We start from the raw sequence: 27,333 nt of genomic DNA, 5'->3' as shown, positions 1-27,333 counted from the left end.
CTTAGAATGTTCTTCCTGATCAGCACAAAGTTCCAGGCCAATGTTAAATTAAAGCATTATTGTAAGGAGCCTACCTAGGTAAGTTTATGTTGTACTTTTCGGCCGTCTTGATGACACCCTTTATTCTCAGCTACTTCTTCCTCCCACCCACATCTCTAGATATATAGTGCTTCTCAAACAATTCTGTTTTTCTTAATGATGGAGAAAAGTAAATGTGGACCCTCTAGCAAGTTAACGAGTAAAGTGGCTTCATGCAGATACCCAATTTCTGTTTGTTTGTGCTCAACTTTTTAAATTCATGAGAAGTTTTTATTCTGCTCCATCCATGGTTTCAATAGAATATCAGTATTTGCTCCCAAATTTGGGGGTAAAGTTGCTTCTCAGGAAAATGTGCCATGATTAGCTCATATGGCATTCTTTGGGGACACTTGGGCCACATTGTCAAGGCCCAGATAGAAGATGATGGAACTAGAGAAGAACATGATGTATCCATCCCCTGAAGCACCTCATCTTTCTTAGCCTGAAGAGGTTACTGCTTTCTTTAGATTTAGGGCAGTCATTTTCAGATAACTCTTAAAAACCCATTCAAGTAATGCTTTCTTCAAAAACAAAGCTGTTGAATAACAAATATCATATATTATTAATAACACATATATGTGGAATCTACAAAAATGGTACAGATGAACCTATTTCAAAAGCAGAAATAGACACACAGACATAGAGAACAAATTTATTGGCATTAAGAGGGGAAAGTAGAGGTGGGATGAATTGGAAGATTTAGATTGACATATATACCCTACTATGTATAGAATAGGTAACTAACAAGAACCGACTGTGTAGCTTGGGGAACTCTACTGAATGTTCTGTGGTGACCTAAATAGGAAATACAGAAAGAGGGGCTATATGGACACATTGAATACGTATAGCTGATTGACTTTGCTGTACAGCAGGAACTGACACAGCATTGGTAAGCAGTTATACTCCAATTTTTAAAATAGCAAAACAAACAAAACAAAAACAAGGCTGTCACAAAAACTAATATGTAAGATTTGGGTTTGCTCTGGTTAAAGCATGGGACTGAGGGTCCAGAGGTTTACTCCCTTGGATCCCTTCCCTTCTCCTTGTAATGGGTCACTGGGGGCTCTGTATGTAACTTGAAAATCATTAAACTAGGGTGAATCCATTCTTCATCCAGATCAGCTATCGTTCATTCATTAAATATCCATTCACTCAACAAGCATTTGTTGAATGACGACTACATACAAGCAGTGTTCTGACACTACTGATACAGTGCTGAATAAAACAGATCAAATTTCCTGCCCTCATGGAGCTAACATTCTAGTGGTCAAACAACTAGCATGATAAATAATGTAAAATGCATGATTTCCTAGCTAATGACAATCCTAAGAAGAGTGTAAAACAGGGAAGGGAGATTGGAGATGTCAGGATATTTGTCTTGCAGTTTTATAAAGTGTGGCTGGGGAAGGTATTGAGAAAGAGATGATGAAATGAATTTTCAGTAAAGACTTGAAGGAGATGGAGAAGGTAGTCCTGCAGAGATCTGGTGAAAAAACCTTCCAGGTGGAGGAAAGAGCAAGTGCGGAGCCCTGAGGTGAGAGTGTGCTTGGCAGCTTCAAGAAACAGTGAGGCTTTCAGTGTGAGTGAAATAAGAAGTCCCTGGAGGGTTTTGAGTTGATTCTAAGTTTCAACAATGTCACCCTGGCTGCTGGGTGAAGACTAGACTGAACGTTGAGGAGGAAACAGTGGAGAAACCTACTAGCAGTCCATGTGATAATCCAGAAGAAAAAAGGGGGTGACCTGGGACAGAATGGTGGCAATGGGATGGTGAACCTCTGCCAATGGGGCCAAGAGGATTTACTCTGGGCCAGAGGTGGAATGTGAGAAAAAACAAAAGAGCTAAGAATGATTTGAGCAACTGGAAGATTGGGGTTCTGCAGGTTAGAGTGACTATTAGGAGCTCATTTTGACTTGTGGAATTGAATACTTTTGTCATATACCTAGGTAAGGATGTCTGGTAGGCAGCTGGACGTGTGAATCTTGAATTTAGGACAGAGTTCAGGCTGGAGATTTCACATTTTCCCACACCCCTGTAGTAAGGATGTGGTGTATTAGAAATACATTGGCAAATCATCTTTCTATACGTGGCACACATCCAAAGACTTCATGGTTTCCAGTCCCGGTCACTTGAGGTGACATTCCAGTTGGCATGTGTACAGACAATCTTTTGCTCTCACCCTTAACCAAGTGAGTTTGATAAACATGTGCACACTTTCTCTGAAGGACCCCTAGGGATGACTTGTGAAGCTCGGAACCACAGTTCCATGGAACTAGGTCTCATAATCTGCAATCCAGAGAGTTGCTTTTCAATGCCAATGGCCTCCTTAGGGGGCCACAAAAAACTTTGGAATAAAGCAAACAAAACTTGTTTAGCTACTCAGGCTGCCTTCGTAGAACGTGGGGCAGATCACAAAGCTGGTTTTATCTCACATTGTGAATGACTTTATCAAGAGGAAATTCTCTTCAAAGTAACGTCAAGAGCAGCCTTGAGGGGAAAAGAAGTAAAAAATGCAACAGGCAGCCCTGAGAGGAGAGTTGGCAGATTGGTTCTGCCTAGATCACAGAAGGAATGATTTTTGTGACTTATGTGCACAGGAGCTTGCACTTCACTTAGTAACAGAGGGCCAGGCCTCCAGCCCAGTGTGGCTACATCCTAGAGGAACTGCTCAGTCCCAGGTCCAAAGCATGGGAACTGAAACAGGGCCATTGGTCACTCAGTACTGACAGAGGAAAGCCCTGCTGCCTGTGATAGTGTGGAAGGCAGGGGAAGGCAAGGAGATCGAGATGGGAGGAAAAGTAGGTGGAGTACAGGAAAAAGTATCAGGAATTCTAGGAAGTGAGCTGAGGGTGGATTCAGGAAGCTTTGTGGAGTAGTTGGCATTTGAATGGTCAGCAGGATTTGGCTAAGCAGAAAGGGGAAAGGAACAATCTTAGCAAAGGAAATGGCACACACCGAGGAAGATGTCTTCAAGGAACAGTAAATTATGGTGGGCAGAGGGACTTCCCCGGTGGTCCAGTGGTTAGCTCCCAATACAGGTTCGATCCCTGGTCAGGGAACTAGATCCCATGTGCCGCAACCAAGACCCAGCACAGCTAAATAGAGAAATAAACAAAGTGGGTAGAACTAGAGTACGAGAAAGAGGCCATGGGAAGAAAAGTGATGCTATTGTGGTTTAGTCTGTAGTCTCTGGAGTCAGGCAGAGAGTGAATTGATAGTTAGCCCTGCACTTTACTGTGTGACCTATTTGATCCTCTGTTTCCTGTGTGTTCAATGTAATGAATAACATTAATTGCCTAAGAGGGTGTTTGCGAGTGTTAAATGAGATCATCTATTTAAGTGCTTGGCACAGGCGTGTATAACTATCCATCTTACTATGAAAGGGAAAAGAGCAAAAGAAATTATAATAAAACATTTATAGTACTCAGCCTTGGATGGAGGGATGTGGGGTAATTTTTCTCCATTTCGTTCTTTTTGTATTTAGTGTGTTTTCTTCTACATGTATTCTAATACTAGTAATCTGGTGTACAGAACATAACAAGTTTTCATTCTTTTTAAGACTGTGTGAAAGGCAATAGAGGCCAAGTTCAGAAGAATAGATTGAAGCTAGATCACCAAGCATTTTTTTATGGCAAGAGTTTCAACTTGTCTCATGAACTCAAAGATTCTATACATGTGTTTTAAGAGTTCCATAGATATTTGATTTAATTTTCTACATTAAAAATATTTGTTGAAATATATAATTTGAAACTATAATACATTATATCTTTAAATATATAATACACAAATATTAACATATCAGAAGCATTAAAATTACTTATATGTTACCACTTATTTGGGTGCAGACCTTAGAGGAAAGCTACTTTTACATTCTTGTGCAAATAAGATCTGTTAGAAGATGAACTATTAAAGCTGTTAGCATTTGCCTCCACTTGATTGTGTATGGCTTCCCTGGTGATTCAGATGCAATCCACCTGCAATGCAGGAGACCCAGGTTCGATCCCTGAGTTGGGAAGATCCCCTGAAGAAGGGAATGGCTATGTGCTCCAGTATTCTTGCCAGGTGGTGTTAGTGGTAAAGAATCTGCCTGCCAATGCAGGAGACTCAGGAGACCCAGGTTTGATCTCTGGGTCAGGAAGATCCCCTGGAGTAGGAAATGGCAACCCACTCCAGTATTCTTGCCTGGAAAATACCATGGACAGTGGAGCCTGGGGGGCTACAGTCCTTAGAGTTGCAAAGAGTCAGATACAACTGAAGTGACTTAGCATGCATGCATACATGACTATGTATAAATTGTCTCAATACAGTAAAACCAAAATAAAAAATAAATAAAATAAATGGAATGTTAGTATAAGAACGTAGTTCCCTTAGCCTTGATTTCAGACTTTTGTGTTTATCAGAAGAGCCTCATTTTTCTTCATTGGTTGATTTTGTGATACATAAATGTAATGATTTTTAACTTGGAAAATAAATTCATATTAATAAACTATCCTTTTTATTTGTTTTATGCATTGGGGTCTGTATCAGATTTTTGTCTATGAAAGCATTCATCTGACTTGGAAAATTGTAAAGGCTTTTTCTTTGAGAAAGATGCAGTCATTGCTGCCTCCAAGCCCTGGTTCACCAGACCAAGAAACCATGCTGCAGCCTTGGCTTTTAAAGACTCCCCTGGAACCAAAAGTGGAGACTCATTGAATTAGAATGATCTTAACCAGCCACAACACAAAATCTTTGTAGAAGCTGTATGCTGACTTGATCAGAGGCACAAAGAAAAAGAACCTCAAAGTAAAAGGACCAGGTGGGATGCCTACTGAGACTCTAAGAATAACTACAAGGAAAAGTCTTCATGGTGGGAGGTTCTAAGACTTGGGATCATTTTCAGATGAGGATCCACAAGTGGCTTGTCTTGCATAGCCATTCTGAGATTTTTAAGCTTCCATCAGTATTGGGCCAGGAGTCAAGGTTGAAGTCACCATTGCAGATACTTAAGTCAACCTTTTAAATAAATCAATAATCAGTGTTTTGTTTTTTTTTTTAAGTCTGAAAGCCAATATTCAATAGGAATAAGGGAGCCTCTGAAAGCTTTAGGGTAGAAGAGTATAAATCTTAAATCTTTGCAGTCTATCTGGCAGCTGTGTGAATGATGGACTGAAAGGGAAAGGGTGCAGGCCGAAACCAGGGAGACCAGTTAGAAGATCACTTCAGGGGGACTTTCCTGGTGGTCCAGTGATTAGGAGTCTGCCTGCCAATGCAGGGGACATGGGTTCGATCTCTGGTTTGGGAAGATACCACACGCCTCGGAGCACCTAAGCCTGTCTGCCACAACTACTGAGTTCATGTGCCCCAATTCAACACAGAAGCCCAAGCACTCTAGAGCCTGTGCTTTGCAACAAGAGGACCCACTGCAGTGAGACGCCTGTGCACTGTAACTAGAGAGTAGCCCCTACTTGCAACAACTAGAGAAAGCATGTGCAGCAACGAAGACCCAGCACAGCCTAAAATAAGATCAATCAATAAAATTGTTTTTAAAAAAGGTCACTTCAGAAGTATAGCTGAGAGTGAATAGGGTCTAAACTAGGGGGTAAGACAGTAGACATGGGGTGGAGAAGATGGATGGGAGAAACACTGAATGTGGGATTCACTTAATAGCTGATTAGGACTGAGAGAGGAGAGTCAAAGATGAATGCTGAGGTTTCAAACAGAAGCCCCCAAGACAATGGCAGTCCGGTTCTCTAGAGCTTAGACAAAGAGAGAGTAGCAGATTTGGGAGGTGATGAGTTGTGTGGGATACACTGATTTCAAGTGTTTGTGCGTAAAAAAAGTGGGAGAGACATCCAATCAACAGCTGGATTATATGGGTCTAGAGCTTAGGAGATTGTTCTGGGCTGGACATGGCGCTAGAGATTTGGGATTGATCCACTGAGAATCCACAAAGCTCCAAAATTCCTATTGCAAACTGTAAATAGTAGTATAATTAGATTCTCTGCTCTCTGCTCAGTCACTCAGTCGTGTCTGATTCTGTGACTCCACGGACTATAGCCTGCCAGGTTGCTCTGTCCATGGAATTTTCCAGGCAATAATACTGGAGTGGGTTGCCATTTCCTTCTCCAGGGGATCTTCCCTACCCAGGGATTAAACCAGCATCTCTTATGTCTCCTGCATTGGCAGGCAGATTCTTTACTGCTAGAGCCACCTGGGAAGCCCCATAATTAGATTATGTATTACTATTTTGGTCAATACAAGTCAAAAGGCATAGCATACTAATTAAAATTTTTTGTTTCATTTTAAATGAGATAGTTTCTCGCAGTCTGTGCCAAATAGTGATTTATTACTTGAAGTAGTGGTTTTCCAGCTTAAATTATAGAGTGATTATGGCAGAACATAGGTAGACCTTGCAAGACCCATGTCAGAGCCTTGACCTTGGAGAGCTGGGAAGCCCTAAGAGGATCACAGCTGAAGATAATACAACTATATCCCAAATCTGCCACTGACTACAAGAGGCTTATGTTTCAGTAGCAGGAATATTTATCTAGTGCCAGAATGATGTGAATTACAAGCATCAGACAAAAATCCCAGTGCTGCTAAAGAAAACTAATTATTTTCTGAACAGAGTTGTTACTGTGATATGCTTACAAGTTGCAATCTGATAAATAATGGAACTTTGGAACCCAAATGGCATGTTATTCCAGCTCAAGTTTCTAATTTAACAATTAGCCCAAAGTTATGCTTGGTAGCAGAGCTCTGTATTCAGGTCAGTCCACTGTGCTTCCCAAGACATCGTGTTTGATCTAATTCCATTCCTTTATTTTGTAATGAAATGGCAACCCACTCCAATATTCTTGCCTGAAAAATTCCACGGACAGAGAAGCATGGCGGGCTGCAGTCCATGGGGTCACCAAAGAGTCGGACACGACTGAGTGAGCACCCACGCACACATGCACGGACAGTAGTCCTCCAAGTCAGTGATCCAGATAGCCGGCACTAGGGGCAATTAGCCTTATCTGTAACAGGGTATATACATATCAAGCAGTGCTTGACCTGACGGGAGATGCAATCATTCTATAGCCTTTTACCTTTGTGGATCAGCTTCTTTATTATTTCTTCTTGTATGCATTTGTATATAGTACAGTTGGAGAGTGTAGATTATACAAGTGCTAGCTAAATTTGCAAGGAAATTATTTCGGTTAAAATGTCAAAGTACTAAAAATTAAGGGGTCTATGATGGAACGGTGGTGGCCACACGAAATGTGTGGAAACTAAGCAGAGTAGCTCATCTCCCTCTTTTTTTCCCCTGACATTTACTAAACGCCATTTATAACATCCTAGAAATGGTACTTACCTCCGAGGGGTGAAGGCAACTTAAGACAAACTTAAGTCAAGAGATGATCGATCTTTTTATTAAAGCAATGAGAATGCAATTTTGTCCAACTGAAAGAGATTGGCTTTTAATAAGAGTGGCACTAAGTTAGAAGCCATCAAATAATACACTTTCACAATTAAAATATTTGGAAAGATCACAGTTACTTTTTCAAATAGTGTGTCTCACTTTTTATCACAAGCCTCAACTATGTAATACTGAGTCTTCATAATCCAGAAAAGGTTAAAGTAGCTTAAAACAGGTACTAGATTATGTGATACTTAATATTTCAAACTTCTTTTCAGATTTTAAAAAACAATATGTAATCATTGTAGAACATTTTAAAAAGTATAGGAAAGGGACTTCCCTGGCAGTCCAATGCTTAAGACTCTGCACTTCCAATGCAGGGTGGGTGCAGGTTCGATCCCTGGTCTGGGAACCCAGATACTACATGTTCAACCAAGAGAAAAGAAATATAGGAAAGTGTGAGAAAGAAAACAAAACTCATTCCCTATCCCAGCCCCTTTTGTGGTGCCTGTTTTTAATGAAATGCACATATGATTAGTTTAAAAAACATTAAACATTGAAGTTCACAAAGTAAAACTGTGGGACAGATTGATATCACTTGGCTTTTAGGAGTTCAAATGTCATCTCTCCTAGACAGATAGGAAGGGAGCAGCGTGGCTCAGTGCTCCGCACGAGTTGCTTATCAGCTAGGTGACCTGGAGGGCCTGCCAGCTGGTAGGACACATTGTCCTTGTTGAGGTCATCATGGTAGCAGAGCAGGCTGGTTCTGGACCAGATCTCATCCTGCCTCTGTCCTCCCAGCTCACCTTTAAGTTAGTCAGTTGACATCTACTTATGAGGCTGAACTGAGCTAGGCATTCATAGAGAGGATAAGAGGAGCCATCAAAATAGAGCAGGTTCCATGGCTTAATGGAGATTAGAGTCTACTGGGAATGATAGGGTGAAGTCGCTCAGTCATATCCGACTCTTTGCGATCCCATGGACTGTAGCCTACCAGGCTTCTCTGTCCATGGGAATTTCCAGGCAAGAGTACTGGAGTGGGTTGCCATTTCCTTTCTCCAGGGGATCTTCCTGACCCAGGGATTGAACCCAGGTCTCCTGCATTGCAGGCACATGCTTTACCCTCTGAGCCACCAGGGAAGCCCCACTGGGAATGATAAGCATTACATAATTCTGCCAAGAAACAGAGCTATGGCATTGGTGCACTTCTGTGGTTTCTGTTCTGAGCATTCTCCTTTTTATGTGATTAAAATACTGAGATATATTTTGCCTACATATTGTCACATATAGGATATTCCTATGCACATAATACATTTATTCATATATATTGTTGTTTAGTTGCTAAGCTGTGTTTGATTCTTTGCGACCCTATGGACTGTAGCCCGCCAGGCTCCTCTGTCCATGGGACTCCCCAGGCAAGAATACTGGAGTGAGTTACCATTTCCTCCTTCAGGGGATCTTCCCAACCCAGGAATAGGGTTCAGTTCAGTTCAGTTCAGTCGCTCAGTCGTGTCCGAATCTTTGCGACCCCATGAATCGCAGCACGCCAGGCCTCCCTGTCCATCACCATCTCCCGGAGTACACTCAGACTCACGTCCATCGAGTCTGTGATGCCATCCAGCCATCTCATCCTCAGTCATCCCCTTCTCCTCCTGCCCCCAATCCCTCCCAGCATCAGGGTCTTTTCCAATGAGTCGACTCTTCACATGAGGTGGCCAAAGTACTGGAGCTTCAGCTTTAGCATCATTCCTTCCAAAGAAATCCCAGGGCTGATCTCCTTCAGAATGGACTGGTTGGATCTCCTTGCAGTCCAAGGGACTCTCAAGAGTCTTCTCCAACACCACAGTTCAAAAGCATCAATTCTTCGGCGCTCAGCCTTCTTCACAGTCCAACTCTCACATCCATACATGACCACAGGAAAAACCATAGCCTTGATTAGATGGACCTTAGTCGGCAAAGTAATGTCTCTGCTTTTGAATATGCTATCTAGGCTGGTCATAACTTTTCTTCCAAGGAGTAAGCGTCTTTTAATTTCATGGCTGCAGTTACCATCTGCAGTGATTTTGGAGCCCCCAAAAATAAAGTCTGACACTGTTTCTACTGTTTCCCCATCTATTTCCCATGAAGTGATGGGACCGGATGCCATGATCTTCGTTTTCTGAATGTTGAGTTTTAAGCCAACTTTTTCACTCTCCTCTTTCACTTTCATCAAGAAGCTTTTTAGTTCCTCTTCACTTTCTGCCATAAGGGTGGTGTCATCTGCATATCTGAGGTTATTGATATTTCTCCCGGCAATCTTGATTCCAGCTTGTGCTTCTTCCAGCCCAGCGTTTCTCATGATGTACTCTGCGTATAAGTTAAATAAGCAGGGTGACAATATACAGCCTTGATGTACTCCTTTTCCTGTTTGGAACCAGTCTGTTGTTCCATGTCCAGTTCTAACTGTTGCTTCCTGACCTGCATACAGATTTCTCAGGAAGCAGGTCAGGTGGTCTGGTATTCCCATCTCTTTCAGAATTTTCCACAGTTTATTGTGATCCACACAGTCAAAGGCTTTGGCATAATCAATAAAGCAGAAATAGATGTTTTTCTGGAACTCTCATCTCTGGTTCCTCTGCCTTTTCTAAAACCAGCTTGAACATCTGGAAGTTCACGGTTCACGTATTGCTGAAGTCTGGCTTGGAGAATTTTGAGCATTACTTTACTAGCATGTGAGATGAATGCAATTGTGCGGTAGTTTGAGCATTCTTTGGCATTGCCTTTCTTTGGAATTGGAATGAAAACTGAGCTTTTCCAGTCCTGTGGCCACTGCTGAGTTTTCCAAACTTGCTGACATATTGAGTGTAGCACCTTCACAGCATCATCTTTCAGGATTTGAAACAGCTCAACTGGAATTCCATCACCTCCACTAGCTTTGTTTGTAGTGATGCTTTCTAAGGCCCCCTCGACTTCACGTTCCAAGATGTCTGGCTCTAGATTAGTGATCACGTCATCATGATTATCTGGGTCATGAAGATCTTTTTTGTACAGTTCTTCCGTGTATTCTTGCCACCTCTTCTTAATATCTTCTGCTTCTGTTAGGTCCAGACCATTTCTGTCCTTTATTGAGCCCATCTTTACATGAAATGTTCCCTTGGTATCTCTAATTTTCTTAAAAAGATCTCTAGTCTTTCCCATTCTGTTGTTTTCCTCTATTTCTTTGCATTGATCGCTGAAGAAGGCTTTCTTATCTCTTCTTGCTATTCTTTGGAACTGTGCATTCAGATGCTTATATCTTTCCTTTTCTCCTTTGCTTTTTGCGTCTCTTGTCTTCACAACTATTTGTAAGGCCTCCCCAGACAGCCATTTTGCTTTTTTGCATTTCTTTTCCATGGGGATGGTCTTGATCCCTGTCTCCTGTACAATGTCACGAACTTCATTCCATAGTCATCAGGCACTTTATCTATCAGATCTAGACCCTTAAAGGGCTCACTAAGCACAGGCGGCTGTGAGCCAGCTCACTAAGCGTGGCTGAGAGGAACTACCCCACGTCTGAGGTCAGGGGCAGCGGCCTAGAGTGCCAGCATGCGACAGCGCAGGAACGGCCAAGAGGAGCTACCCTGCGTCTGAGGTCAGGGCGGCGGCTGGGAGGAGGGATGGGGTAGTATATGCAAACCACCCATATAGCACTTTCTGGGAGATTTAAGTGGTTGATAATGGAAATTTCGATTCTACTCTTTTCACTTCATATGCTGATTTTAGACCCTCACCCCTGGGTGAGCTAATCTGTGATAAGGATCAGGAGGGAGGCCCACAAGGTGCTAAGAGATAACCCAAGAACTATTTAGATTGGGAAAGCAGCAGACATTCACAGCTTCTACCCTTTCCCAGAGACCCTGTTTGGGTCGATATGAAGATCAAGAACAATTATAAAAAGAAATATAGCTCCCAGGCAGCAGTTCAACTTTGCTGAAAAAGAAGGTAGGAATGGAAAACTGAGGGGCTGTCTCAGGCAGTGGTTCTAGTTCAGAAATACTCAAGCCCGTCCTTCTCACAGAGTGGCCCTTTGTTTCATGTTTGATTTCTTCTATATGAACAATTCCCATTCTTGTGCTCAGATGCAACAATCCAGCATTCATTGTCATGATAAAAATAGAAAATGACAGGCATTGATTTTTCACAGTAATTCACCCTACGTCTGTTTTCTGATTTCTTGAGCATATAAAGGCCAAACAGGCAGGACAGAAATATGGAAGAGAATGCCTCATGCATTTGATGGGAGACAGTTGTTTTCCCAGGAAGGTGTGATGAAGGACACTGTATTTGAGAGGGATTTTTTTTTCCATTGCAAATTTAACCTTCCCTACTTAACAGGTAGTTCCTGTGTAGAAACTGCCTGCTAAGAGGCTCCAATTCATATCATTAAAATAACAATGACTTTATCAGGTTTTCCTTAATCTCTTCTGATACTTGCCAATGGAGGGACTGTTTCTCAACCCCATCTGTTTTGATTATACCAAAAGGACCTGATAAAATCAATGAAGATAATGTATACAGCAGCATTTTGTGAACTGTAAACATGTTTCAGGATGATAAGGTATTGTTAGTCTTCATTCAGTTCATAAACATTTATTGAGGGACTATCCTGTGACAGCTTCTGTGCTAGATACTGAAAGTGAAAGTGAAGTTGCTCAGTAATGTCTGACTCTTTGTGACTCCATGGACAATAACCCACCAGGCTCCTCCATCCATGGAATTTTCCAGGGAAGGATACTGTATCAGTCAGTCAGTTGAGTTGCTCTGTCATGTCCAACTCTTTGAGACCCCATGGACTGCAGGCTTCCCTGTCCATTACCAGCTCTGGGAGCTTATTCAGACTCATGTCCATCGAGTCAGTGATGCCATCCAACCATCTCATCCTCTGTTGTCCCCTTCTCCTCCCGCCTTCAATCTTTCCCAGCATTAGGGGCTTTTCTAGTGACTCAGTTCTTCGCATCAGGTGGCCATTGCATCAGCTTCAGCATCAGTCCTTCCAATGAATACTTAGGACTGATTTCCTTCTCTCTTAGGAGAGACGGGTTGGATCTCCTTGCAGTCCAAGGGACTCTCAAGAGTCTTCTCCAACACCACAGTTCAAAAGCATCAATTCTTCAGCGTTTAGCTTTCTTTATAGTCCACCTCTCACATCCATACATGACCACTGGAAAACCTGGATAGCCTTGACTAGACAGACTTTTGTTGGCAAAGTAATGTCTCTGCTTTTTAATATGTTGTCTAGGTTGATCATAGCTTTCCTTCCAAGGAGCAAGCGTCTTTTAATTTCATGACTGTAAGCACCATCTGCAGTGATTTTGGAGCCCCCCAAAATAAAGTCTTCCACTGTTTCCACTGTTTCCGCATTTATTTGCCATAAAGTGATGGGACCAGATACCACGATCTTCGTTTTCTGAATGTTGAGTTTTAAACCAACTTTTTTACTCTTTCACTTTCATCAAGAGGCTTGTTAGTCCTTCTTCACTTTATGCCATAACGGTGGTGTCATCTGGATATCTGAGGTTGTTGATGTTTCTCCCGGCAATCTTGATTCCAGCTTGTGCTTCTTCCAGCCCAGCGTTTCTCATGATGTACTCTGCATATAAGGTAAATAAGCAGTGTGACAATATACAGCCTTGACGTACTCCTTTCCTGATTTGGAACCAGTCTGTTGTTCCATGTCCAGTTCTAACTGTTGCTTCTTGACCTGCATACAGATTTCTCAGGAGGCAGGTCAGGTGGTCTGGTATTCCCATCTCTTTCAGAATTTTCCACAGTTGATTGTGATCCACACAGTCAAAGGCTTTGGCATAATCAATAAAGCAGAAATAGATGTTTTTGTGTAACTCTTACTTTTTCCATGATCCAGCGGATGTTGGCAATTTGATCTCTGGTTCCTCTGCCTTTTCTCAATCCAGCTTGAACATCTAGAAGTTCACGGTTCACATACTGTTGAAGCCTGGCTTGGAGAATTTTGAGCATTACTTTGCTAGCGTGTGAGATGATGAGTGCAATTGTGCAATAGTTTGAGCATTCTTTGTCATTGCCTTTCTTTGGGATTGGAATGAAAACTGACCTTTTCCAGTCTAGCGGCCACTGCTGAGTTTTCCAAACTTGTTGGCATATTGAGTGCAGCACTTTCACAGCATCATCTTTTAGGATTTGAAATAGCTCAACTGAAATTTCATCACCTCCACTGACTTCGTTCGTAGTGATGTTTCCCTAAGGCCCACTTGACTTCACATTCCAGGATGTCTGGCTCTAGGTGAGAGATCACACCATCATGATTATCAGGGTCATGAAGATCTTTTTTGTACAGTTCTTCCATGTATTCTTGCCACCTCTTCTTAATCTCTTCTGCTTCTGTTAGGTCCATACCATTTTTGTACTTTATGGTCCCCATCTTTTCATGAAATGTTCCCTTAGTATCTCTGATTTTCTTGGAAAGATTGCTAGTCTTTCCCACTCTGTTGTTTTCCTCTGTTTCTTTGCATTGATCACTGAGAAAGGCTTTCTTATCTCTCCTTGCTATTCTTTGGACCTCTGCATTCAAATGGGTATTTCTTTCCTTTTCTCCTTTGCCTTTAGCTTCTCTTTTCTCAGCTATTTGTAAGGCTTCCTCAGACAACCATTTTGCCTTTTTACATTTCTTTTCCATGGGGATGATCTTGATCACTGCCTCCCGCACAATGTCATGAACCTCCGTCCATAGTTCATCAAGCACTCTGTCTGTCAGATCTAATCCCTTGAATCTATTTGTCACTTCCACTGTATAATTGTAAGGGATTTGATTTAGGTCATACCTGAATGGTCTAGTGGTTTTACTACTTTCTTCAATTTCAGTCTGAATTTGGCAATAAGGAGTTCATGATCTGAGCCACAGTCAGCTCCCAGTCTTGTTTTTGCCTACTGTATAGAGCTTCTCCATCTTTGGCCACAAAGAATATAATCAATCTGATTTCGGTGTTGACCATCTGGTGATGTCCATGTGTAGAGTCTTCTCTTGTGTTGTTGGAAGAGGGTGTTTGCCATGACCAGTGCATTCTTTTGGCAAAACTCTGTTAGTCTTCGCCCTGCTTCATTTTGTACTCCAAGGCCAAACTTGCCTGTTACTCCAGGTGTTTCTTGATTTCCTACTTTTGCATTCCAATCCCCTATAATGAAAAGGACATCTTTTTTGAGTGTTAGTTCTAGAAGGTATTATAGATCTTCATAAAACCATTCAACTTCAGCTTCTTCAGCATTACTGGTCGGGGCGTACACATCAGTATTCTTGCCTTGAGAACACCATGGACAGTATGAAAAGGGAAAAAGATAGGACACTGAAAGATGAATTCTCCAGGTCAGTAGGTGCCCAATATGCTATTGGAGATCAGTGGAGAAATAACTCCAGAAAGAATGAAGAGATGAAGCCAAAGCAAAAACAACACCCAGTTGTGGATGTGACTGGTGATGGAAGTAAATTCTGTTGCTGTAAAGAGCAATATTGCATAGGAACCTGGAATGTTACTTCCACGTTTCAAGGCAAATTGGAAGTGGTCAAACAGGAGATGGCAAGAGTGAACATAGACGTTTTAGGAATCAGTGAACTAAAATGGACTCGAATGGGTGAGTTTAACTCAGATGACCATTATATCTATTACTGTGGGCAAGAATCCCTTAAAAGCAATGGAGTAGCCATCATAGTGAACAAAAGAGTCTGAAATGCAGTACTTTTGGATGCAATCTCAAAAATGACAGAACGATCTCTGTTCATTTCCAAGGCAAACCATTCAATATCACAGTAAGGATACTGGAGTGGGTTGCCGTTTCCTTCTGCAGAGGATCTTTCCGACCCAGGCATCAAACTCGGGTCTCCCACGCTGCAGGCAGACTCTTTCCCATCTGAGCCACCAAGTGCTAGATACTAGGCAGGCAAAAGTGCTGGTCCAGGCCCTCATGGGGCTTTCATTTATTTCCATAAGAGTTCCCTGGTTCTCCTTTCCACCCCTCCTGCTGTGATGTGGGCACATCTCTATCACCTCACTTGTCTCACGGTAGACTGATACATCCTGGTTTACCCATGTATTTCTTCTGTTATCTTATGATCTCCTCCAAAACAGAGGACATGTCCTCTGGACAGAGGACATCATTGGTATCTATGATGCCTGCCTTGCACATAGTATGTTATTTCATTAATGTGTATAGTCTATTATAGATCTATTTATTGGGCTTCCCTGGTGGCTCAGCTGGTAAAGAATTTGCCTTCAATGTGGGAGACCTGGGTTCATTCCCTGGGTTGGGAAGATCCCCTGGAATACCCACTCCAGTATTCTGGCCTGGAGAATTCCATGAACTGTATAGTTCATGAAGTCTCAAAGAGTCGGACACGACTGAGCGACTTTCACTAATGGATCTATTAATAAATGGTGGTTAATGTTGGCCCTGAAACCATGGACTCTCAGTCCAGGCACATAAAATAGGCTGTGATACGTAAGATTGGGATAGTCTACCCCCTTTTTCCACGTGAGGAACTTGAGCCCCAATGATGTGCTATATGAATTTAGGCAAAGCAGGTTATCGTTCCGTGTCTCAGTATTTCCAACTGCAAAATGGAAATAAAAGAGTTTTAGAACTGAAAGAAATTTCTCCTTGTCCAAAACTTCGTTTAAGAAGTGAATAAAATGACACCCAGAAAGGTTGCCTGCGTGCATGCTCAGTTGTGTGACTCTTTGCTACCCCATAGACTAGCCCGCCAGGGTCCTCTGTTGATGGGGTTTTCCAGGTAAGAATACTGGAGTGAGTTGCCATGTCCTCCTCCAGGGGATCTTTCCAACCCAAGGATCAAACCTGGGCCTCCTAAGTCTCCTGCATTGGTAGGCAGATTCTTTACTATTGTGCCACCTGGGAAGCCCTCCAAAGGTTAAGCAACTCATCTAAAAGGAAATTAGTAGAGGATTTGCTGACATTTGTAATAATTCTCTTTTCACAATCCCCTTGTTCTTTCTCTCTGTGAGCCTTAGTAGTATCACAAAATTGCTGTAAAGTCACAGGGAAAGAATAGAGATGGATGCTGTGGTTGAAGCACAAATGCTACCACTTTGGAAAAAGCATTGCCATTGTCTACTAAAGATGCACATCCTCTGGGAATTCCCTGTGGTCCAGTGGTTAGAACTCTGCTTCCACTGCAGGGACCCGTGCTAGACCCCTAGTCAGGGAACTAAGATCCTGCAAGCTGGGAGGTGTGGTCAAAAAAAACCACCACATTACTTATGACCCAGCAGTTCAACTCTTAGTCATATACTCTACAATTCTTGCACATGTACATAAAGAGGTATGCACTGGAATATTCAGAGAAGCTTTACCAATATAGTAAAAGAAAAGAGAAAGAGAAACAACCTCAATATCCATTGAAAAGATGGATCAATAAATTGAAACATTTGTGTAAATTAGAGTATGATACAGCAAAGAAAACAAATCTCATGAAGATAATATCGAGTGAAAAAGCAAAAGGACTGATTAATATCATCTACAGAAAGTTTGTTTATAAGCAAAGCTAAGCAGTATATGGTTTTGTTGTTTAGTCGCTACATCATGTCTGACTCTTTACAACCCCATGGACTATAGCTCACCAGGCTCCTCTGTCCATGGGATTCTCCAGGCAAGAATATGGAGTGGATTGCCTTTTCCTTCTCCAGAGGATCTTCCCAACCCAGAAATCGAACCTGCGTCTCCTACATTGTATTGTATTACAGGAGGTTTCTTGACCATTGAGCCAATATGTAGTGAAGCAATGAATAAAAAATGAGATTGACAATTACAAAATGCTGAAGGGCCTAGTGTAATACCAATATTCAGCCCAAACCAAATATCACCAGTTTAGAATGAACTTGTGAGATATAAGAAAAAACCTGCAATTTCATTTTAAAAATTAATTCTTGCTATATGTCCATTAGTTATCATTTTAGAATGAAAAATGTATTTTTACATCCAGAACCAGAACTTTTTTTTTAAACACTGTCAACTTCTGTGAACACTGAGCTGCACATTTGTGAAACTAAATAGATATCACTGTCCACCAAGATCAGTGCAAAGACATTTTTAAGGTGACTCAACTTTGTTTAGTATTTTCTTCTTTACTATACTCTTTTCTGGCTTCCCAGGTGGCACTAGTGGTAAAGAACCCACCTGCAAATGGAGGAGATGCAAGAGATGTGAATTCAATCCCTGGGTCAGGAAGATCCCCTGGAGAAGGAAATGGCAACCCACTCCAGTATTCTTGCCTGGAAAATTCCATGGACAGAGGAACCTGGCGGGCTATAGTCCATGGGGTCACAAAGAGACATGACTGAGTGACTGAGCACATACTCTTTATATTCACTTTTACCTGGAGGATTGAAGATGCTTTGTCACAGATGATTTGGGAATTTTTTCTTATGAAATTTTGAGGTGATAATGTTGATATGCCATTGTTAATTCAAACTCAGAAAATGTAAAGCATTCTCAAACAGAACTTTTTCTTGAAAGGCTTATGGCCTGAATGGAGTTAGATACCTGAAAATAAAATTTAGTCCTTGAAGATTATTTTGTTTCATGTTAGAAATATAATTACACCAAACAATTCAAAAATATTAGAATTATATGATTAAACCTATACTGCTTGACCTTGAATTATTTTTATAGCATTCATTAGTTCAAAAAGTGTATAATTTTCTTCATAGACTAATCAACATACTTTTTAATATTCATATTCTTTATCTATTCCCCTGTTTAATTATTTGATGTTCATAATCATTGTACATAAACTTAGCAGCTCATTTATATAACTATTATTTATAGTGCAGTATTTTGTTCTTACAATAGTAAGGGAATTGTCAGTGCACATATCATCTAGAATGCCTACCTATGTTTGAAATAATGTTTTGATACTCATAATACTTCCAAATACTGAACCTTGGTCATGTGCAAGTACAGAAAAACAAAAATGGTGTTGATGTGAGCATTGTCTATTCAGCCTTCCAAGGATCTAGATCAAAACCAAAACCAAATAACAGATTTTCCCCAAATACAGACTCCAAAACCAGACTTCCAGCATCTCTGCTAGAGAGTAGGTTCCCCGGTGTTGTGAGGATGCTTTCTAATTTACATCTACATTAAAGAGAATTCTTTAAACGTATCCAATATTTAATAATTAAAAATTACAATGATCTGAAAGCATTTTGAAAAAAAGAGTATTATACAAGGATAATTCAAGTTGTAATCCTTGCCTCCTTCTCCCTTTTCTTCTTCATATGTCTCAGCCAGTTTGTTTTTCAAGAGCCCCATCCACTATGACCTCTCGAATTCAGCACTTGAGTGCCCCTATGACTGGATTTCTAGCCCTGGCAGCAGGTGCCCCACGTAGCAGCATTCACACTCAGGCTATGCTCTGGCGAAGGCTTGCCCAGTGTTTCTTTGGGTACCATATACACCCCTGGCAGACATTCAGGTAGGCATGTGGATGTTAACAGACCCTCCCTCGGTACAAATTTTTCCTGAGAAGATTTAATGGAACTAAGCGTGTTACCATTTAATAGTTTAAGCACCATTTACATTTACTGTGAACTCCCTGGAGGTAAAAGAATATTTATGCAGGAATTAGTTGATTGCCTTTAGGAAAAGTATTAATGTATACCTGCTCATGTTTATGGACTCAGAGACAGTAAAAGTCAATTCTGTGAGGCAACCAAGGACCTACCACATAATGATCCCCTCCCTCCTTCTTTGTTTTTGTTTTGTAATTAGGGGGTTATGATAAGAGAAGCTCTCTTTTAGTGAGAGATCAATTATTTTCCAACTGATAAGTAGAAAGGGGACTTCGCTGTGGTCCAAAAATTTAGCTATAACCATTCAATAATAGGAAGGGGCTACCATGCATATTTTATTGGTATTATTAGAGGTGGTAGAAATAGAAATGTTATTAATAGGTATTATTAGAACAATGGGGGAAAGGCAATTTGTTGGATTACAAAGATGGTAGCATTTAGTGGCATAAAAACATGGCTGTTGAACTCGAGTGACACTGCTGTTCAGTCATGGTTCAGCCATGTAACTAACTGTGGGAACCAGGACAAGTTGCATCATGTCTCTGAGCCTCCATTTTTACTTCTATAACATGAGGGTGAGAATAGGGCCTAGTTCATAGTGTTGTTAAGAGGACCAAATGAGCTAAGGCCCATAAAGTGCTTAGCACATTGCCTGGCACAAATGTGCTCAATAAACATTATAAATAGCATTTTTATTATAGACACTAAGTTATTATCATTACCTGTAAGCTTTATTTATGGCTGCCTTATGATATTTATTACTATCTGTCTTATATCAGAGTTATTTACATTAAGGCTAAACTACTGAACAAAACTTCCTGGGGGAAAATTGCTTGTCTGATTCATACACCAAACACTATAGAGTCTAGCATGCTGAAGCAGCACTAAATCACAGTAGCTATCAAACATTTTTAATACATACAGACATGACTGAATTTAGAAAGTTTAACACGACACACCTTCCTATGTACAATGCACTGTGATATTTATTTTTCCATTCTATTTCATTCCACTAAAAACTAGTCTCATCTTGACCCACTAAATTCACTGCTGGGTCTGTCCTATGGCTTGAAAATCTCTCAGCTAGACCACGAAGCAGGCCTGAACCAGGTGTGGTTAGTGAGGAGTGAACAGAAAGGCTGGGCAAGGACCAAATGGCAGCTACTTTTAGGACACTAAATAGCAGAGATGAGGCAGATCAAGAGCATGAGGGATGGGGAGGAGAGGGCCTTGATTCAGAAATACTGAGTTCTGAAGGTAATAGCATCAAGTTCAGAGCTGGGTCATTCTAGCAGTCTTAATGAAAAACAAAGAAAGGGGGAAAATAGAAACAAGGATCAACTGCCTGGAAATGAGGCTGGCAGTGCAGAAGGCCAGGTGGGCGTTGGTATCTCTCCTATTCCAGGAACTCTCCTTTTTTCCAGATTTTTCTTTTCCTGTCAAAAATAACTTGGGTGTGTTTTTAAGTTTAAAGACTATGAAGTGTACACACATACACCACCTAACTTTAAAAAATCCTGTTTAATTGCCTTGTCTTGACTCTGGATTCAATAATTCTCCCCCTTCCTTCCTGCTTTTTCTATTAGCTTAAAGTCCATATTTTTTTCTGTCTTATTTTCCTTTAAACACGATTTTGGTCTAAGAACTTTTGCTTCCACAGCCTCATAACAGTTTCAAGGCCCAGGCCATTTTACAATGTTATCTGCAGTCTTATGGTTTCAGTTTATTTTTTCTTCCATTTGATCCTCTGTACAGCAAGTGAGATTTAGTCATTCTTTCATTCATTGAGTCTAGCAATTTGTCGAACATTTATTACATGCCAGACACATACTACCTGCTGCTCAGGTAGCCGTGATCAAAGACAAGTTCCTTACTGTTACAGAGCTCATAGTCAGGTAGGGGATGTAGACACTAATCCTATAATCACACAAAGAAATAAAAACAGCCACTGTGATATATGCAGTACAGGATAGGTATGTGACAATTTGAGAACATTCAGAAATGATCAGTCAAGGAAAAGTTCTTTGGGGAACTAAGGTTTGAGCTGAGAACTGCAGAATGGGGAGCGGTTAGGAAAAAGGATCGGGAGCATCCAGGCAGGTAGAACATGGCCTTGGGGTGAGAGGGAGCAAGTTGAGTGAAAGGAACTAAGAGAAGGCCAGTGGGGGTAGCAGGAAGTTTCTAGAAAGGAATAGTGGGAAACGGTTCTGGTTTCATGCTGTGGAAATTCACACACTACTTTCTCTAGTCTGTGTTAGGGAGTGTGTGTGTGTGTGTTTTTTTTAAGAAGTTGAATATTTTATTATTAAATTGTTTATTCTCCTGCAAGGCTGTTGCTTCACTGTATAAAAATAGCACCAGCAAACACAGCAAAATTAAGATAGTACTACTCTTCACTAAACACTATACAACTAACAAACTTTTCTCCACTGGCAGTTATTTCTAGTGGGAAGATAATTTTGACCCAAATTCAAGGATAGCTGTAAGCAAGTTACAGTGTCATATAAGGTTTAAGATAACCATGTTATCCTTGAATTACATAATTTTTGTAATTAGTTTTACCAGAGATAATTTCAGGAATTCTGAATATTATAACTGGAGCCTAGCCTAAAAATCACAGGATGCTGTGGAAAAGATGCAGTGTTTATCTGAAGTCATTAGAAAGTTAAGGGGTATTTTCTTCAGGAAACATTGTTACAAGTAGCTTCTTTCCCTAAAAGTTGTTTTTAAAATATCTATCCACCACTAATTTAAGATAACTATGCTAGATTATGGAGAAGGCAATGGCAACCCACTCCAGTACTCTTGCCTGGAAAATCCCCTGGATGGAGGAGCCTGGTAGGCTGCAGTCCATGGGGTTGCTAAGAGTCTGGCAGGACTGAGCGACTTTACTTTCAATTTTCATCTAGTTCTGAAGGGTTACTGAATGTCATCTTGATCAGCCAACCATCTTTATAACAAGACTTGTTGACAAGTCCTGGATTTTCTGCTAGAGCTTTATTAATTTCAGTTACTTCTGATAGAGGAGAATAGAGTTCGCTAGCAGCTTTCACACTTTCCAAAGCACCAAACTCCTCTTGTTTGTTCAACTTTGTCCCAACTTCAGGCAGACTACAGTAAACAACATCTCCCAAAGCTTCCTGTGCAAAATTGCTGATTCCCACTGTTCCAACACCATTTTCTGTGGTTACCCATTCGTCTTTTTCTGTGAATTTCCGCACCGACAGCAGAGCAGGGCCGGTGCGCAGTGCCCAGACGGCACTCGCCCGCAGTTCCCAGGGCCGCAGCGAGCAGGGCGCGCTGGGTGCCGAGATGGCGCACAGGCTGCCGACCGCGGCCCACACGCTCCGCACCACGCACAGCGCCATGTTCCACGGATGCAGAGGGTCTCCGCGCGGCACCTAGAGCACCCCGGCCGGCGGGGGCTGTTAGGGAGTTTTGAAGTTATCTTAAGGGCGATGGCAATCCATTAGACTGTCCTTTGGGTCCTTGTGTGTGGTGGTGGTGGGGAGGATGTGAACATATTTATTTCAGAAAATGCCACTTTGGCTACAGCATGGAGAATGAATTGGTGTCTGGCTAAGTGTGACTATAGATAAAATTTAAAAGCTATCACTTACTTTGTATTAAGCACTATTGTAAAGGGTTTTTCTACACTTTGTCATTGAATCTTCACAACCCTATATGAATGGAGTAGCTACAGTTATTATCCCCACTTAACCTGTGACAAAAACTGAAGCTCAGACAAGTGAAAAGACTTGCCCAAGATGGCATAGCTGGGATGTGGCAGAGCTGGGATTCTATCCCATAAGGCTATTAAGCTCCCTCACCTATTTCTTTCCTCCTCCCAGCCCCTCCCTTCTGGCAGCCACCACTTGTTCTCTGTATCTATGACTGTTTCTGTTTTGTTATGTTTGTTCATTTGTTTTTTGGATTCCACATTTAAGTGAAATCATATGGCATTTGTCTTTGTCTGACATTTCACTTAGCATAATACCCTCTAGGTCCTTCCATGTTGTTGCAAATAGCAAGATTTCATTTTTATGGCTGAGTATGGTTTTTCCAGTGGTCATGTATGGATGTGAGAGTTGGACTGTGAAGGCAGCTGAGCACCGAAGAATTGATGCTTTTGAACTGTGGTGTTGGAGAAGACTCTTGAGAGTCCCTTGGACTGCAAGGAGATCCAACCAGTCCATCCTAAAGGAGATCAGTCCTGCATGTTCATTGGAAGGAATGATGCTAAAGCTAAAACTCCAGTACTTTGGCCACCTCATGTGAAGAGTTGACTCATTGGAAAAGACTCTGATGCTGGGAGGGATTGGGGGCAGGAGGAGAAGGGGACGACTGAGGATGAGATGGCTGGATGGCATCACGGACTCGATGGACGTGAGTCTGAGTGAACTTCTGGAGTTGGTGATAGACAGGGAGGCCTGGTGTGCTGCAATTCATGGGGTCTCAAAGAGTCGGACTTGACTGAGTGACTGAACTGAACTGAATATTCCATTGCATATATACCACATATTCTTTATCCATCCATCTATTGATGGGCACTTCCATATCTTAGCAATTGTAAATAATGCTGCTATGAATACAGGGGTGCATGTATCTTTTCTAATTAGTGTTTTTGTTTTCTTGAGGTAGAGCCGCCTGACAGTTTTGAATGAAATTGCCGTCAGAAGTTGCCTATTTCATAAACTTGTTGTTTTTCTTCCTTCAAGTCAGGGGCTACTTGGCCTTCCACCTGCAGACTCAGTCCCACCTGAGTCCCCGGACCAATCCTGATTTTAGACAAGCATAAGCCAGGCCACTTCAGTGTTCTTGCCTGGAGAATCCCATGGACAGGGAGCCTGGTGGGCTGCAGTCCATGGGGTTGCAAAGAGTCAGACACAACTGAGTGATTGAACAACAAGCCAGGCAGTTCCAGCCTAGCCATCTGGTTTTCAGTATTAAAATATCAATGTTGCCTTAACTTGCTTCCTATTTCTGAAATCTGGGCTTTTTGGCTTTCTGCCATGTATCTGAGTCCTTGTCTTGGCCAAGTGAAACAATGGCTATGAAAATGTTTTGGAAATGATAGTGCTTAATATATGTACCTAGCATAGGGTGTGAGTACACAGTAGATTTTCAGTAGCTACTGCTACCTGGATCATGGCTTGGTTATTGAAAGTCAACCAAGCAGAGTCACAAGGAACAGAGTTCAACTGCAGTATCTTTTCAAGAAGTGACAAACCCTCTCCTCCAGAGAGCCTTCTTGTCCTGCTCTTGACAGGGTGTTGTTCTCTCTGATTTTCCACTGACTAGTCTGTGCATCTTCCCAACCTGGTTCATAAGGTGGAGGGTGGAATATTCAAAAAGAGCCTGGATTCTGGAATCAGTTTTGCATTTGAATTCTGACTGCGTGACCTTAGGAAAGATACTTAACCATTCTCCAATTTCATCATCTGTGAAATCATAAATACTTCATACCCCTTGGCAATTGAATTAAGCAAAGTACATAAGGGCATTGGTATTCAGTAAGCATGAGCTTCTCTCTCTTTCTTTCCTTCCTTCTTCCATGTACCTCTTCAAAACTGGTCCAATTTGGTCTTGGGCTGTCAGACTCTGAAGCAGCCCTTGTTTAACTGTTATTAATAAAAATGCCCCATGACTTTCTCAATGGCATGCCCTAAACTTTGTTCTGGTTTATTCTTGTGCATGCTAATATGACACATTCTGACCACCAGGGTTGTGTGTACCTAATTACTGCTTGACTAGCTCAGTTAATATTAACTGAGAATTTACTTTGTGAAAGGTACCATAGGAAATATTAATCCACCTCCTTCCTGACTCTTTACATTGGGCTGACTTACCTGCCCTTCTTTTCAACACATCCCTGTGGGCCTCTCTGAAGCCACCCCCAGTAGTTAGCAGGCATTCTAATCAATTGATGTGCCTTCTCTTGCCCCTAATTAGTCTTGATTTGATTTTACTTTATCTTGTTTTCCTGTTTCTCTCCTTGACTGTGTACTCTGATTTTGATCATTCCCATCTCTGTTCCTTCCAGGACTTGATCTTTTCCCTGACTTTCCCTTTGGCATTTGGACTTTGGCTGACTGGTATCCTTTCTGGCTCAGGTCCTCATTTTGGGCCTGGGGTTTCCTGTTGCCTCCGGTGACAGTACTTCCTTCTTGATCCAGTTTTCCTGTCCAATGGGTTCCTAATGCTTGCTCAAATCTGAATTATGTCTAGATAAGTCAATCATGGTGGCCCAGGGTGAGGATAGGGTGAGAGCAGGGGAGTGCTAACCAATACAAATTACGTGACTTGTCTTGCTGCCCACAGGGAATACACACACACACACACACACACACACACACACACACTGAGCAAGGAATGACTGGTAGGTATCTAGCATGCACTCATTATACGCATAATACCAAGCAACAAACTCGACGCATCTGAAAACGAAAATCCCAACGCCAGAGAACAGTGGATCTGGCAGCCCAGCCCGCCAAGGCCAAGTTGGCCTGGGGCGGTAAAATTGTCTTCTGGTGTTTTAAAAAATATACATCAGTATATCTTTCAGAGGTGCCTGATTTACAGGCAAGGAAGACATTCTTAGAAGACCTGGTTTTGAAACAGGAGGAAAGGGAGCAGGGCATAACCTCTAAAAGAATGATATACCCCTTGAGGATATGACATAGACATAAACTGTTTAGAACCAACTAGGACCAAAATGGCAGAAGATTCTACTTCCAGTTGTCCTTGAGCCTCATTATAGCTCACGGTAATATATTAGCATCTAAATGATATACCTACAGGTGCCATGGCAGTCCTGAGGCTAACCATAGAAGGTCAAAAGTGGACAGTGGCCCAGTTCTTGGAAATTTCTGCCCCTTCCCCCAAATATTTAGAATAACCCTCCCACTCATTAGCCTATGAAATTAACCAACCCATACAAACTAACCACCCCATATTTGGGGGCCTCTTACCTTCTGAGATGGCCCACATACTGTCTGTGGAGTGTTTCTCCCAAGGTCATTCTTGCCTTTGAGATGGACCTCATTCTGTCTATGGAATGTGTATCTCTAAGTAAATCCGCTTCTTACTTGTGACTTTGTCTTTCACTGAATTTTTTCTGTGATGATACATAAAAAACCCGAGCTTCATTAAGTCCTGAGACCAGATGTATGATCTCAATTAAAAGATAGTGGGTTTGGACTTCCCTGGTGGTCCAGTGGTTAAGTCTCCATGCTCCCAATGCAAAGGGCACAGGTTTGATCCTTGGTCAGGGAACTAAGATCCCACATGCTGCATAGCACAGCCAAAAAAAAAAAAAAAAGATAGTGGGTTCAAGTTCCAGTTCACAGATTCAAGTCCCAGTCTGAGCTGTGTGGTTTCAGTTTAATATGCTTTACAGATATTTAAAAAATAATTTCAAGATCAGTTTTTCTTATTTTAACCACTTAAAAATATATTTCATTGCTCATTTTGCAATTAAGATCATAATTTTAGAATATGTGATTCTCATACAAAGAAACTCTGTTTGCAGTAGGGCCAAAATAACTGAGACTTATAGCAGAAATATCGTGATAGTGTTGTTGTTATAGTGTATACTTTTCATACTTTTGTTCTACAAGATGCAGCTGAAGCCACACTCAAATCCGATATATATAGTTCTATGAAAATATGATACTCAGGAATCTGATCTTGCAGAATGGATAGGAGGATCATTCACTTTTACTTTTCTTCCTTTTCATCTACTGCCATAAACTGTTCAAGGAGGCACAGGTTAGTGGGGAAGCAGTGGAACCTGAGGAAGGACAAGAGGAACCAGGAGAATTTAGCAGTCTGTATAATGGCTCCCAAGGATAAGGAAATTGAAACAGAATGAGTGCTGGTGGAGAAAGCATCCCAATAATGCTGAGATACTGTGATCTGGGCTTCCCACATGGCTCAGTGGGTAAGGAAAGTGAAAGAAAGAAAGTGAAGTCACTCAGTCGTGCCCGACTCTTTGCGACCCCATGGATAGTAGCCTGCACCAAGCTTCTCCGTCCATGGGATTTTCAAGGCAACAGTACTGGAGTGGGGTGCCATTTCCTTCTCCAGGCAATCTTCCCAACCCAGGGATCGAACCCAGGTCTCTCACATTGTAGACAGACTCTTTTATCATCTGAGCCACCAAGGTGGATAAGGAATATACCTGCAAGGCAGGAGACGCAGGCAGATGTGAGTTCAATCCCTACCCCAATGTTCATCGCAGCGCTGTTTATAATAGCCAGGACATGGAAACAACCTAGATGTCCATCAGCAGATGA

General features: G+C 41.6%; 1 pseudogene; it reads right to left on the bottom strand.

The window, feature by feature from the left end:
- Positions 1 to 21,930: 21,930 nt before the first annotated feature.
- On the bottom strand, positions 21,931 to 22,404 carry LOC138071581 (glycine cleavage system H protein, mitochondrial pseudogene; annotated as a pseudogene).
- Positions 22,405 to 27,333: the final 4,929 nt, after the last annotated feature.

This window comes from Capricornis sumatraensis, chromosome X (assembly GCF_032405125.1).
Source record: "Capricornis sumatraensis isolate serow.1 chromosome X, serow.2, whole genome shotgun sequence".
NCBI classification, from domain to species: domain Eukaryota; kingdom Metazoa; phylum Chordata; class Mammalia; order Artiodactyla; family Bovidae; genus Capricornis; species Capricornis sumatraensis.
Note: the sequence above shows the minus strand (reverse complement) of the source record. Positions and strands in the feature narration are given on the sequence as shown.